The sequence below is a fragment of the Mauremys mutica genome, chromosome 6 (genome assembly GCF_020497125.1).
Source record: "Mauremys mutica isolate MM-2020 ecotype Southern chromosome 6, ASM2049712v1, whole genome shotgun sequence".
NCBI lineage: Eukaryota > Metazoa > Chordata > Testudines > Geoemydidae > Mauremys > Mauremys mutica.
Window position 1 is genome coordinate 9,904,204 of NC_059077.1, and position 13,856 is coordinate 9,918,059.

At 43.1% G+C, this 13,856-nt stretch overlaps 3 non-coding genes across 3 annotated transcripts; all 3 read right to left on the reverse strand.

Moving 5' to 3' along the window:
- Positions 1–10,784: 10,784 nt before the first annotated feature.
- TRNAP-AGG lies at positions 10,785–10,856 on the reverse strand. Its single transcript has one exon. It is a non-coding gene; the product is annotated as a tRNA-Pro (tRNA).
- Positions 10,857–11,793: 937 nt separating this feature from the next.
- On the reverse strand, positions 11,794–11,865 carry TRNAP-UGG. Its single transcript has one exon. It is a non-coding gene; the product is annotated as a tRNA-Pro (tRNA).
- Positions 11,866–13,558: 1,693 nt separating this feature from the next.
- On the reverse strand, positions 13,559–13,630 carry TRNAP-AGG. Its single transcript has one exon. It is a non-coding gene; the product is annotated as a tRNA-Pro (tRNA).
- Between the last annotated feature and the right edge of the window lie 226 nt (positions 13,631–13,856).

Sequence of the window (13,856 nt, forward strand, 5' to 3'; positions counted from 1 at the left end):
TTTGTGTAAATAGAAAGTTGGCAACATTAGTCAGATGCTGGAGTCTAGGGTCCACACCAAGGCAAGGTCTGGAGCTGAAGCAAGCAGGAAGTCTACATCATTGCTGAGACAGCTCCACATACTGGCTTCCTGTTAATATACCAGCATGAGCCAATCCGTGGGCTCAGGGGGCCCTCCACTCAGGCCATGCTGGGACTTACTTCATGCAGTGGTGATGCAGAAGCATCCATGGCCTGGACTCCTACTCTGCCCTCACCCATGGATCTAAGTTCTAATCCACCAGTTTCTACTGCCTTTCTATTCCCAACTCTCTCCCAATATCACCATGAACAAGCTATAGACTGAATTCTAGTATCTATGTGGAATATGCAGCACCAAGGAAGGGTGCCTGAGACCTTGTTCATGCTGTTGGCAGCATGTAGGATAAGTATAGCTACATGCTGCAGTGAAAAGCAGTCCCAGTATCAATATTGTGGCATGCAGCAGTCAAAGGCTCTGACAGTGGGTAGGCAGCAGGACACTACACTTCTAAAAATAGTGGTGTAAATACGGGAGCCATGGCTTGGGTGTGTGGAGAGCTGTGTAGGGTGTATACTCTAAGGTTCTGGTGTGTCTTTATTTGCCTAAACAGTGCCTCATCATCTAACTGCTACTTACCCCTATGCTAAGGCAACGACACACGGCCTTATATGTAGACATAGCCTAAGAGTGGAAATCAGAGAGGCACTAAGAAAACAGTGTGCCCTAAATATGCCTTCAGAAACATGGTGCAAAACCATGGCCCCAGTGAAGAAGAGAAGAGGTGTGTGGTTTGTCTGTGGCTTACTAAAAAAGTGAGCAAAGCTTGAATGAAACCTGTTATAATCATGTTCTTCTTGACTACCTGTGTGGAGTAGGGTCTATAAACAGCTTCCACCTCTGGGACTGGTTAAGGTAAGAGAGATGCTCTATGGGTAAGCTTGGCAGAATTAAATTGTTATTTGTGTATACTTTCAATGGATAGTATTGGTATTTATTTTTAAGCATTTGTTTTGATTTCTATGAATTTGCATTCTCACAATTGCACAAAAATATGGGTTTTAATTTCATAGATTTAATTAATTTAAATCTAATTTAAATTTAATCTATTTATATTTAATTTTGTAGATTTAAATTTTCAGAGTTGCAGGAAATTATGGGGGGACAGGCACTCAGGTGTGGGGAGTCAGACACTATTTAATGACAGTAGATGTTGAGATTCAAACAGTTAAAGCTTTTATAACTTATTCAAAACAAATTCTCAACATCACATGTCAAAATATATAAACTAAATATCCTTAAATCAAACTCTAACAAGTTCTCAAGCAGCATTTTTCTTACTTCGCCTATCTGTAACTGTCTATTATCTATAGCAATATTTTTTGGCTGGCTTGTATGTGAGAGGTTGAATCAACTTTTTACCAACATTTACCAATAGAAAATATATCCTTCCAATCCTATCAATGTGAGTTGGCTTAGGCACATATTTGTGCAAAGCAACAGGTACCAAAGTGGCTTGTGATGTTCATGGTAAGCTGCTATCTTGGAGATTTTTCTTCAGGGGCTGAAGAGGAAAGAATTTGCTTTATGTTTCCTGTAACATGACAAGCTGAGCCAGGGGTGCCAAAACATTTTTTACAGTGGAGATGCTGATGACGGAAATCATGGAAACCGTGTATTTGGTATTACTACCTCAAACCAGGGGCTGCAGCAGCACCTCCAGAACTCCTAGTTCCAGCACCACTGGGCAGAGCACAGAAAGTTTTAAAATATGAAGTCCAGAAAATGGCCAGTGGGAGCCATGTAATTACACATAATGTTCTCTCTCTCGTCTGTAATTAAATGCACATTTTTTCTCCACTTTCTTTCCCAAAGGTAACTTTAAGGAGAACATAAAGAGAAATTGTTATTACTTTTAAATCACCAGTACTTATTCCCATACAGCTCCTGTGTGACAATGCAGGCATGCTAGAGCTGAGTCACTCCTCAAGATCCATTTTGATAGACTGATTCTCCTATCATGTACATTGGAATAAATCAAGAGTAATAATAATAACTGTAACTGTAATACTTTGCACTTATATATGCTTTTAACTAGGGCTGTCAAGGAATTAAAAAAATAATCACTATTAATCATGAAATTTAAATCATTCATTGTGATTAATCACATGATTAATCTCACTGTTAATAATAGAATAGCATTTATTTAAATATTTTTGAATGTTTTCTACATTTTCAAATATATTGATTTCAATTACAACACAGAATACAAAGTGTACAGTGCTCACTTTATATTAATTTTTATTATAAATATTTGCACTGTAAAAAGCAAAAGAAATAGTATTTTTCAATTCTCCTAATACAAGTACTGAAGTGCAATCTCTTTATCATGAACGTTGAACTTACAAATGTAGAATTATGTCCAAAAAAGACCTGCATTGAAAAATAAAACAATGTAAAACTTTAGAGCCTACAAGATTCTCAGTCCTACTTCTTGTTCAGCCAATTGCTCAGACAAACAAGTTTGTTTACATTTGCAGGAGATATTGCTGCCCACTTCTTGTTTACAATGTCACCTGAAAGTGAGAACAGGTAAATTTGCATGGTACTGTTATAGCCAGCGTCACAAAATATTTGCATGCCAGATGCACTAAAGATTCATATGTTCCTTGATTCTTCAACCACTCTTCCAGAGGACATGCATCCATGCCGATGATGGGTTCTACTCAATAACGATCCAAGGCAGTGCAGTCGGATGCATGTTCATTTTCATCATCTGAGTCTGATGCCACCAGCAGAAAGTTGATTTTCTCTTTTGGTGGTTTGGGTTCTGTAGTTTCCGCATCAGAGTGTTGCTCTTTTAAGACTTCCGGAAGCATGCCCCACACCTCATCCCTCTCAGATTTTGGAAGGCACTTCAGATTCTTAAATCTTGGGTCAAGTGCTGTAACTATATTTAGAAATTTCACATTGGTATCTTCTTTGCATTTTGTCAAATTTGCAGTGAAAGTTCTTAAAATGAACAACATGTGCTGGATCATCATCCAAGACTGCTATTACATGAAATATATGGCAGAATGAGGGCAAAATAGAGTAGGAGACATACAATTCTCCCCCAGGGAGTTCAGTCACAAATTTAATGAATGCATTATCTTTTATTGAGCATCATCAGCATGGAAGCATATCCTCTGGAATGATGGCCAAAGCATAAAGAAGCATATGAATCTTTAGTGTATCTGACACACAAATATCTTGCGATGCCAACCACAACAGTGCCATGTGAATGCCTGTTCTCACTTTCAGGTGAAATTGTAATTAAGAAGTGGGCAGCATTATCTCCTGCAAATGTAAACAAACTTGTTTGTCTTAGCGATTGGATGAGCAAGAAGTAGGACTGAGTGGACTTGTAGGTTCTAAAGTTTTACATTGTTTTGTTTTGGGGTGCAGTTACATAACAAAAAAAACTATATTTGTAAGCTGCACTTACATGAGGAGGAGATTGCACTACAGTACTTGTATGAGGTGAATTGAAAAATACTATTTCTTTTATCATTTTTACAGTGCAAATATCTGTAATAAAAATAATATTAATTGAGCACTGTACACTTTATATTCTGAGTTGTAACTGAAATCGATATATTTGAAAATGTAGAAAACCATCAAAAATATTTAAAAAATTTAAATTAGTATCCTATTGTTTAACAGTGTGATTAATCGCAATTAATTTTTTAAGTTAATTGCATGAGTTAACTGTGATTAATCAACAGCCCTAGTTATTATTTATAAAGTACAGTAAAACCGCAATGTATGTACTAATTAGGTATTGAGGAGACCATACAATCGGAAAGTTCATTAAACTGAACATCTCAAAATTGCAGTGGGAATGGTAATGAATGGTACCCTTTATCACTTCAAACCACTGCATACTGACTTCCAGGGCACTGAAGGCATCAGAAAGCTTTCACTACAGGATTTTGATTTAGTTTTTTTTCCTGATCAGAAAAAATGGTTCATATAATTTGCCATTCAGTGTTCATAAAATCAAGATTCTACAGTTTTTTTGAGTTCCTTGGGTTAAGGGGACTATGCAATATGTCAGTCCAAATGATGATGATGATGGTGATGAGTAATTTACTACTGCTGCTTCTTGCATGATCTCAACAAACTTCTGAAGTGTTAAAGCCTCATCTGACTCAGGCAGCTTTTCATACAGTCTCATCACTGTTAGCCGCACATCTGGCACAGCAGCAGTAATTCCCAGAAGCAGATATGACAGGGCCTTCCTAATGTTGACATTGCAGTACCAAAGTCTGACATATTGCTATAGAAACCTGTGATAGGATGTCATCAGTGTGACAGAATAATGAAGTTGTTTGTTTGCTACAGTGTAGCCCACTTCAATAAGGCTCATAATTGATTATATGTGAGACCGGGCGTCAAAGATATTTGTAAGTTTTGCTTGTGGATCTTTGCCAGCAAAACAATGAGTATAGGTGTGTATGTGTGTGTGTGTGTGTGTGTATATATATATATATATACACACACACACACACACAAGAATATATATATACTTTTTGGTCTATCATTGTTTTGTGCATCATAGGCTAAAAGAGAGAGCTCATGTTTCATTGACAGCATGGTTTATTTTCATGAAATAGTTCACAAAACACCATATGCCAACAATATTGGAAGACAAGACATTGACTGAGATTGGTCTAACAGATACTGGAAGTTGAGCTGTCATCAACTCGATGGATATTGTGTGTTATTTTTAAATGGATCCAGCTAAAGTTAAAGTAAAAAATTCTGTCCTAATGCTGAATATGAATTCTGCCTGCCCCATTAGGTGCTGCTTAGGGCATGAACAAAGCTCTACCATCACTGGCTATTATGCTGTTTGCTACAATGGCTATCTTGCTGTTTGTCTATGATTTAACTGTTTTGCAAGAATTAGTTGTTGACCTGTTGCTGAGGCCCCAACTGGAGGAGCAGTGGGCTTTTCATCTGGTCCGTATTCTTTGAGGTTGGTGCTCCTGTTTGGTTTGGATGGCCCTGCCAGGACTTAAAACACCCACTGGCATAACTTTCAGGGTCATTAGAGCATGCAAACCTTCCCACCACATCAAGATGCAGGCCCCAGGACAGGTGGTCCTAATTACAGTATGTTAAAATGTTTTCATGAGGTCTCGCTGAAACTTTTTCATCAAAACTGATTTTCAATAGAAAATTGATTTTTGACTTTTTTTCAATAAATGTGTCTACTTTTCGCAGAAATTTTCAAATATTAATTGAAAAAGGCTGCAAAGCCTAAAATTGTTTATGCAGGCATCCTGTTGCAGTGCCTCATGGGATTTGTAGTTTGGTTACCTCATGTCACTATTTTCCTGTGTGGGCTGCACTCCCCAGCTGGACTACATCTCCCATGATGCCCCTAGATCAGGGACTCTGTCAGGATTCCCTCCGAACTCTGACATCCTGTATAACACACTCCATAGAACTTCCCCTAAATAATTCCTAGAGCAGACCTTTTAGAAAAACATCCCATCTTCATTTAAAAATTGTCAGTGATGGAGAATCCACCACAACTTTTGATAAATTGTTCCAATGGTTAATTACTCTCACTGAAAAATGTATGCCTTTTTTCCAGTCTGAATTTATGTAGCTTCAACTTCCAGCCATTGGATCATGTAATATCTTTCTCTGCTAGACAGAAGAGCCTATTCTTAAATATTTGTTCCCCATGTAGGAGCTTATAAACTGTAATCAGGTCACTCTTTAACCTTCTCTTTGTTAATGCATCTTTGTTTATGCATCCAAGGATCACCTTAGGCTTTTTGGATACAACGTTGTGCTGAGAGTTCATTCTTTAGCTGATTATCCACCATGATTCCCAAATATTTTTGAGTCACTGCTTCCCAGGATAGTCCTTCATCATGTAAATATGGATCACATTCTTTGTTCCTAGATGTATTTACATTTATATTTAGCAGAATGAAAACACATATTGTTTGCTTTGGCCCTGCTTACCAGATTACCAAGATTGCTCTTTATCAGTGACCTGACTTCATTATTTACCATGCTCCCAATTTTTGTGTCATCTGCAAGCTTTATCAGTGATGAATTTATATTTTCTTCCAGGTAATTAATAAAAAATGTTAAATAGCATAGGGCCAAGAATCCATCCATGTGGGACCCCACTAGAAACCCACCCGTTCGATTATGATTCCTCATTTCCAAATTGAGACTTATCAGTTAACCAGCTTTTAATCCATTTAATATGTGCCATGATATTTTTATATGATTCTATTTTTTTAATCAAAATATCATGCAGTACTAAGTCAAATGCCTTACTGAAGTCTAAGACTGAAGACTATTTCCTTTATCAACCAAACTTGTAGTCTCATTAAAAAAAATCAAGTTAGTTTGACAGGAGCTATTTTCCATAAACACCTTTTGATTTACATTACACTATGCCCCATTGTCTTGCCTGGGATCAGTGTCCAACTGGCAGGCCTATAACTACCCAAGTCATCCTGTTTATCTTTAATAAATATTGGCACAATATTAACTTTCTTCCAGTCTTCTGGAACCTCCTTAGTGTCCTCAGATATATTGAAAATCAACATTAGCAATCTAGGAAACTCCTCAGCCAGCTCTTTAAAAACTCTTGGATGCAAGTTATCTGGACCTACTGATTTTGAAAAAAAGCTGCTGTTTCACATCCACCTGAGATACAAGTGGAATAGAAAGAGTGACATACAATAAGACTTCCCATATATGATATGTCCTCCCCCATTTACTGAATACTTCTGTATTTTCTGCTTTATTATTGATAATTCTACCATTTCCACCTATTAATGGACAAATACCATGGTTAGGATTCTTTTTGTTCCTAATATACTTTAAAAACTCATTCTTATTGTCCTTAACTCTGCTGGACATAGATTTCTCCTTGAGCTGAATTTGCTCTACATCTCCCAGATTTATTTTTAATTACTATAGTGTTTTGTGCTAATAAATCCTCTTGCTGTTTCACTCTCAGAATATTCCTATGGATGCCAATTTACAGTAATAATTTATCAGAAAATATGCAAGACTAGTGCATGGAGCAAAATGAAAAAAAAAGTACTTTAAAGAGATTTATTGCATTGCTGGTGTTTTAGCATCTGTGACTTAGGCCCATTAGTATTTTGTTTTCCTCCTCCCAGCATCTGACAATATATATGTTCAGGTTTAATAGTGGATATTAAATATATAAAGATTATGCATTGTATGGCCACATAGATCATTTGTAAGGAGTTGTTTGGGGGCAAAAACAATATTAAAGACAAGTTTCTCTCCAACTTTTGTTGTGAGTTCTCAAATGTAGATGATTAAAAGAATGTAAATACTCAGGCAAACACAACAGACACACATGCAAAGGTATGCAAACATGTTACCATCTTGTACAGAAGATGCATAATAATGGCCTGATCAAACTCCCATTGACATTCTTCCTTTAACATGGATGGGAGTTGGCCCTAAACAACATAATAAGAAAGCAGTAACCATGCATATTAACTGGACCCAAAAAAAGAACAAAATTTTGCATTTTTTTAAACTTGATTATTTTTTCAATTTTTTAATTTAAAACTCAAAATTTTATTGCAACATTTCAACTGCTTTCTTAGTTAGAAAAAAATGTGTAACATTTTGCGGCAATTTCTTCCTTTTTGGTTTTAATTTTCATGTACAAATAATTTTGACCAGCTCTAAGGCAAATTAATAAATTAATTTAAGGTAATGCAAGTCTCCTCCTCTCCCTTTCTTCCTCCAAATCCCTCCTCACAACCCATTACCTTTGTGCAGCATTCTACTTAACTGTTACCTGGTGGTCTCCACACCGGTAATGACTATTCCGTCCTGTGTTTGTTACTGCTACTCACAGGGGGCTCCATCCTTCAAGGTACTCAACTGGTTTTTGAGGGGATGAGTGCCTTCTTGTCTGACTGAAGTGCCAAATCCTGGCTCCAACACCTACAGAAGCATCTATGGTGAGATTTCCAAAAGTAATCATTGTTGCCACAACTCTGCTCTCATTGAAGTCAATGGAAAAGTTCTCATTGTCTTCAGTAATGTGTTTGAAAATCCCATCTTTGGTACCTTAATCTAAGAGTACAAAATGTTTTGCCAACAGGTCCCACTACTGAATGCTTGATTCTGCATTTAATATCCTGAATATTCGCTTAGGCATTGTAAATATATTTATGAAACTATTGCCATTTGGGAAGTGCCTCAATCAATGGAAACTTGCCTGAAGGACTTGAAATGAATCCAACATTACTTGATTAGTTTTTGTTTGTTTTGTTGTGATGGTTTTTGTTGTTTTTGAAATTACATTATATACTAAAGCAACTAGCACCATCTTAATGAAAATCTGCTACACTAAAATATTCCAGACTGTCCAAGCCTTTACATTTTAGAGTGTGTAGAAAGCAGAGCCATTTTGATCATTTTGCCTGAGATTACCACAGTACTGAAAATTCCAGTTTCCCAATAGAAGGATGTAAGTACAACCTTTGTGTGCCTAGCAGGATTTAAACATTTGGATTATACTGAAGCATCTTGGCAGAATCATTTCTCCTGTTTCAGAGAGAGAATTTTTTTTATATGTCATGACTGGTCAGTCCCTTAAATGCAGCACGGACCTAATAAACGAAGCAAGTTTCAACAACATCTTAATGCAAGCTTCTTAATCTCCTTTTGTAGGTCTAAATAATGGAGTTTTATTATGTCTTGCTTAGGAAGGATGGTCCTGATCATTCATTTTGAAATCATGGCAGAACCCATGGCAGAACCCCAGAAACAAAACACTCAAAATCAACAGTTAAAAAATGAAGAAAGACAGAAGAATTTCTTGAGATGGGACACTTTCACATACTCTGTTAAGAAACAATGAAGAGATTATTTTATTTTATTTTATTTTTAAAGAAACAATTTAATAGAAGACTTAAAATTCTTAAATTAGAACCAGTCCGAAATTTTAAAATATTTTTTCATCAGAAAATGCAAATTTGTCAAAACTGAAACTTTTTATGCAAATGTCTCAGTTTTAACAAAAAGGGTTTCAGGAAGATTTCTCAGGAATAGATGGAATTAGGGTCAAGTAACTTGACACAGCAAGAATTTGAACCTGATTGTCCCATAGTTCTTGGAGGACTATAACCACCAAACTGTTAATTACTCTTTGACAGTGTTCTGCCTTCCCTTCTTCCATTCTCTGCCCCCAACCCCAGTCTCATTTTCTTCTACAATGGAATACAAACAAATGTTGAGACCTCAGTTTTTTGGTGAAACAGAAGTGTTGTTTTCTGGCCAGCCCTACTTAAAAGTAAATTAAAACTCTCCTGAATGAAACACACAGGAACAAAAAAACAAGTCCTCTGATCTCTCTAAATCCCCTTTGCATCACTCCAACAAAGGGGGCTAAAAGATGATTAACAGTGGTACCTGAGCATTAATTTTGCATATGGGAATCTTCAGCTAATATAGGGTTGCTGCTATTGTCTTATTTCTCGCTACAATGTAGATGGCTTTGCAGAATTTGTTAGGGGCTTGAACAAGGCATGTTAGGGCAGAGTAACATGAGTGCCAGGGATCCTAGTTAGTGGAGTAGCTCCAAGTGAGCCATTAACCACAATGAATTTAGGAGTTCATAATTCAATGCCCAGAAAAAGTCCCATCCTGACCTACAAAAGGAGTAGAGCAGATCTTTGTTGAGTGGTAGCAGAATGTTATGAATGAGAGAACCTTGGACAACAACATGTGCACTAAACTAAGGGGTCAGGTCCTCAGCGGGTATAAATTGTCATAGCATCAGTGACTTCACTGGAGTTATTCTAATTGGTACCAACTGAGGGTCTGACCTGAATATTTTGGTTTATTTGCTTTTTATATGTAGATATGATCATTTAAAGACCTGTTTGGAGCCAACAGTAATCATCCACCCCAAAAGAGTCAGAGGTTTGTTTGGCCTAGACCAGTGGTTGACAGGTGGTGTTCTGCAGCACATTGCTATGCCAGTCAGGCACAAAAAGGTACACAGAAGAAATATTTGGAAAACTAAATGTAAGAACAAAAAAGTGTTCCCTTGTATTGTAATTAGTGTCAGAGACAGATCACAGTCTGTACTTTTGATCTCTGGAATGAGGCCCCTTTCAAATATTATACAAGGGTCACATTCCATTCCCCAAAGCAAGGTTAAGATGGCAGGTTGAGTCCTGCAGAGTGGGGAAAGGGGAAAGAAGGTGGAGAAACCCACCTTCTGATTGGCCATCTGCTTCAGTCCAGAAGCAGAGCAACCAATCAGAGCTCAATCTCCCTCTCCTCCCTGCTCTCCACTTCGGGGCAATGGGCCAGCTCCTCTGCCCCTCCACCTCCTTCCTGCAGCTGCCAGTGGAAGGCAGAGGAAGAGCCACTAGCAATCTGCTCCAAGCCTGGAAGATGATTGCGGACCCCACTGGAGTCCTCCTAGGGGTGGGAGAGGAGAAGAAAACAAGGAGAAGCACAGGTGGGAAGGGGTGAATTGCTGGAGTGGGAGATCAGAGTGAGGTGACGGAGCTGGGGAGGAAGAATGGTGGGTCACGCCCCGGTCCAACTAATCCTTTCGTAAGTCTAAGGAAAGCAGTGTTTCACAGGAGTTTCCAAAAGCGAGCCCGGCAAGGGTGTGGAGACGTGAAGGTGGGTGAGGAAACACACCCCGAGGGAGAGAGGGTGGGCAGGCAGATGGGCTTGTCCGGGATTTGAACCCGGGACCTCTCGCACCCTAAGCGAGAATCATACGCCTAGACCAACAAGCCACTTTGGTTGGGCTCTGGCCTCAGCAGTTTAGGCCAAAGCCCAACCTGCCTGTAACTGTTCACCACTTCTAAACGGCGCTCCTCCAGTGCCACGATACCCCAGGCAACGGTGTCTGGGCGTGTGCCGTCGGGCACCGGTAGGTGGAATCCAGCGCCCGCGTCTTCGGTTCCCGGGGAGGGATCCGTTGAGGCCACGCCAATCAGGAGAAGAGTGGGTAGAAGAAAAGAGCTAGAAAGTTGCAAGAGTCCTCCTTTCCAGCTGAGCTGGGTGCTCCATTCTCCACTTGGGGGGCTAGCCCTGAGAGCTGGGCGGATAGGGTGCGGGCTGCGCCAGCTGTGTCTGGGCTTTTCTGTCTGAGCCGGGCGCTGGGTTCTTGTCTTCGGGGTGGGAGCGTGTGGCTCTGCGGAGTGGGCGTCCGGCCTCCGGGGAGCTGGCGAGCTCCTCCAGCTGCGTAGGCCCACACTTAAGCCTCTCCCCTTCCTTGGGGTGCCCACTGGAAAGCCTCCCCAGCCTGTGCTCCAGCTGGACTCTTAAGCCTCCCTGCGTGGCTTGCGCTGGGGAGCAGGAACCCCCGTTGGGCGTCATTTGCGGGGACATGGCGTCAGGAAAGCATTTGGGCCACCAGGTCAACCCATAGGGTCCAATGGGTGGAGGATGCCGCCGACTCCCTGTGGGGCCACCTCAAGCCGGTCCTCCCGCCAGCGGCCGTCCGGCCTCTCCTCGCCCCAGTGGCCCTTGCGCCACGTGCTCAAGATGCTCCTTCCGCCATCGGGGGAGGCGGCCACTCCGGCTCGCCCTCTGCAGCCCTCAGCCCCCGTCTGCCACCGGGGCAACCCGGCACTGCGTTGAGCCGCTAAGGCAGCTGTGGCTCGACAGGCTGTTGGAGAAAGAAAAGGTAGCCGGGGCAAATCGGGCCAGCAACGAGACCTCGCGCCAGGGCTTGTCCGGGAATTGAACCCGGGACCTCTTGCTCCCAAAGCAAGAATCATGCTCCTAGACCAACAAGCCACAGCCTGCTGCTCACGGCACCCTCGCGCCCACGACTGAATGAAAGGGCACGCTCCCTGTGGAAGGCGTTAAGGTGGCCAGCTACTCCTATCAACGCCACGGGCTGCACCTGGAGGAAGAGCCAGGGGGCAGAGATGGAGTGCAAGCGGACTCAGCTGGGCCGGAAGAGGCAGGGCCTCGAAAGCCAGGAAGCTGGCGAGAGACAGAGGCAGCTGCTGGGACAGGGCACTCGCTCCCTGGGAGGATTTGGAGCCGGTACACCCAGAGCAAGGAGGAAAGCCAGGAGTTTTAGGAAGCAGTCCAGGGAAGGAGCAGTCCAGGCAAGGGGGAGAAAGCCCAGAACTGCTGGGCGGAGGGTCCCTGGACTGGATCCCGCAGAAGAGGGCCCGTCCGGGTTCCCCTACCAGCCACCGAGGGCATGGCCTAGACCAGGCGCAGGGCACTGAGGGGCACGACGGGACCTGGGTCACCGTGGTGGTGACAGAGAATGGAAGCCCTGTACGCTGGAAAGGGGGGGAACGCCGCGTCCCCTAGCCGGAGGGCTGAATCCCCCAGAGGACAGCGGCAGCTCCTGAGAGCGAGAGAGGGGCTCCAGAGGAGTAACTGACAGGGTGTTACCGCTGGTTGGGGGGTCAGCCTGAGCCAGCCTATTCCCAGGAGGAGCGGTGCGCGGACCCGTGCCGTCACACTAACCAAATGGAAAGAAGAGCAGGAGAAGCACCCCATGGGGGAAAGATGAGCCGCCAGCCCAGCCCCGAGTTCCCCGTAGAGCAGCAAAGAAACCACGGCAAGGGCTTGTGTGGGATTTCTGGCACCCTAAGCGAGAATCCTACCTCTAGACCAACAAGCCCCTCTGGCCAAGGAGGGGCTCGGCACGCCCCGGCCCGGAAGTTTGGGAGAAACAACAGGCCGCTGTCGGCATCAAGTTGAAAAGGACCGCGCCTCTCTTCAGCTTTCCAAGGTCATCTCCACGCCGGGTCTGTCACACCCCTGGAGCAGCAAACCAAATGTACACCCTAACGCCACTCTCACGCCACAGGATTGGGGAGAAAAACCCAGGCAAAAGTTGGGGGAAAAAAAGAAAGGCAAACAGACCCTTTGGCGAGGGCTTGTCCAGGAGCTGACCCTGGGGCCTCTCGCACCCGAAGCGACACTTGGACTCGCCAAAGTCAACAAGCCGTTTCTTTGGAGCCGTAGCGATCATCATTTCCCACGTTTTTCGCAACCAAACCGAACCAAGCCAAGCCGAAGGAAACCAAACCAAGCCCCCCCAAGAACTGGCAGAGTTAGCCCTGAAATGAAAAAAAGGACTGTGCCTGACTTCACCTTTCCAAGGTCTCCTCCTCGCTCTCTCACGCCGTAGGTGAGAACCCTTCACCTGGCCCGAGGAACCAAATGCAGACCCTAAGGCAGCCCTCCCTCTCCGGGATGTTGGAGAGGAAGAGGAAGAAAAAACCCGCCACGGTCCGCTGCAAAGACAGGCTCGGCCAGAGCTGGGATGAAATTTGGAGCCGGGGTCTCTCGCGCCCAAGAGCAGACTCACGCCCCGGTCCAACTAATCCTTTCGTAAGTCTAAGGAAAGCAGTGTTTCACAGGAGTTTCCAAAAGCGAGCCCGGCAAGGGTGTGGAGACGTGAAGGTGGGTGAGGAAACACACCCCGAGGGAGAGAGGGCGGGCAGGCAGGCAGGCAGATGGGCTTGTCCGGGATTTGAACCCGGGACCTCTCGCACCCTAAGCGAGAATCATACGCCTAGACCAACAAGCCACTTTGGCTGTGCTCTGGCCTCAGCAGTTTAGGCCAAAGCCCAACCTGCCTGTAAATGTTCACCGCTTCTAAACGGCGCTCCTCCAGTGCCACGATACCCCAGGCAACGGTGTCTGTGCGTGTGCCGTCGGGCACCGGTAGGTGGAATCCAGCGCCCGCGTCTTCGGCTCCCGGGGAGGGATACGTTGAGGCCACGCCAATCAGGAGAAGAGTGGGTAGAAGAAAA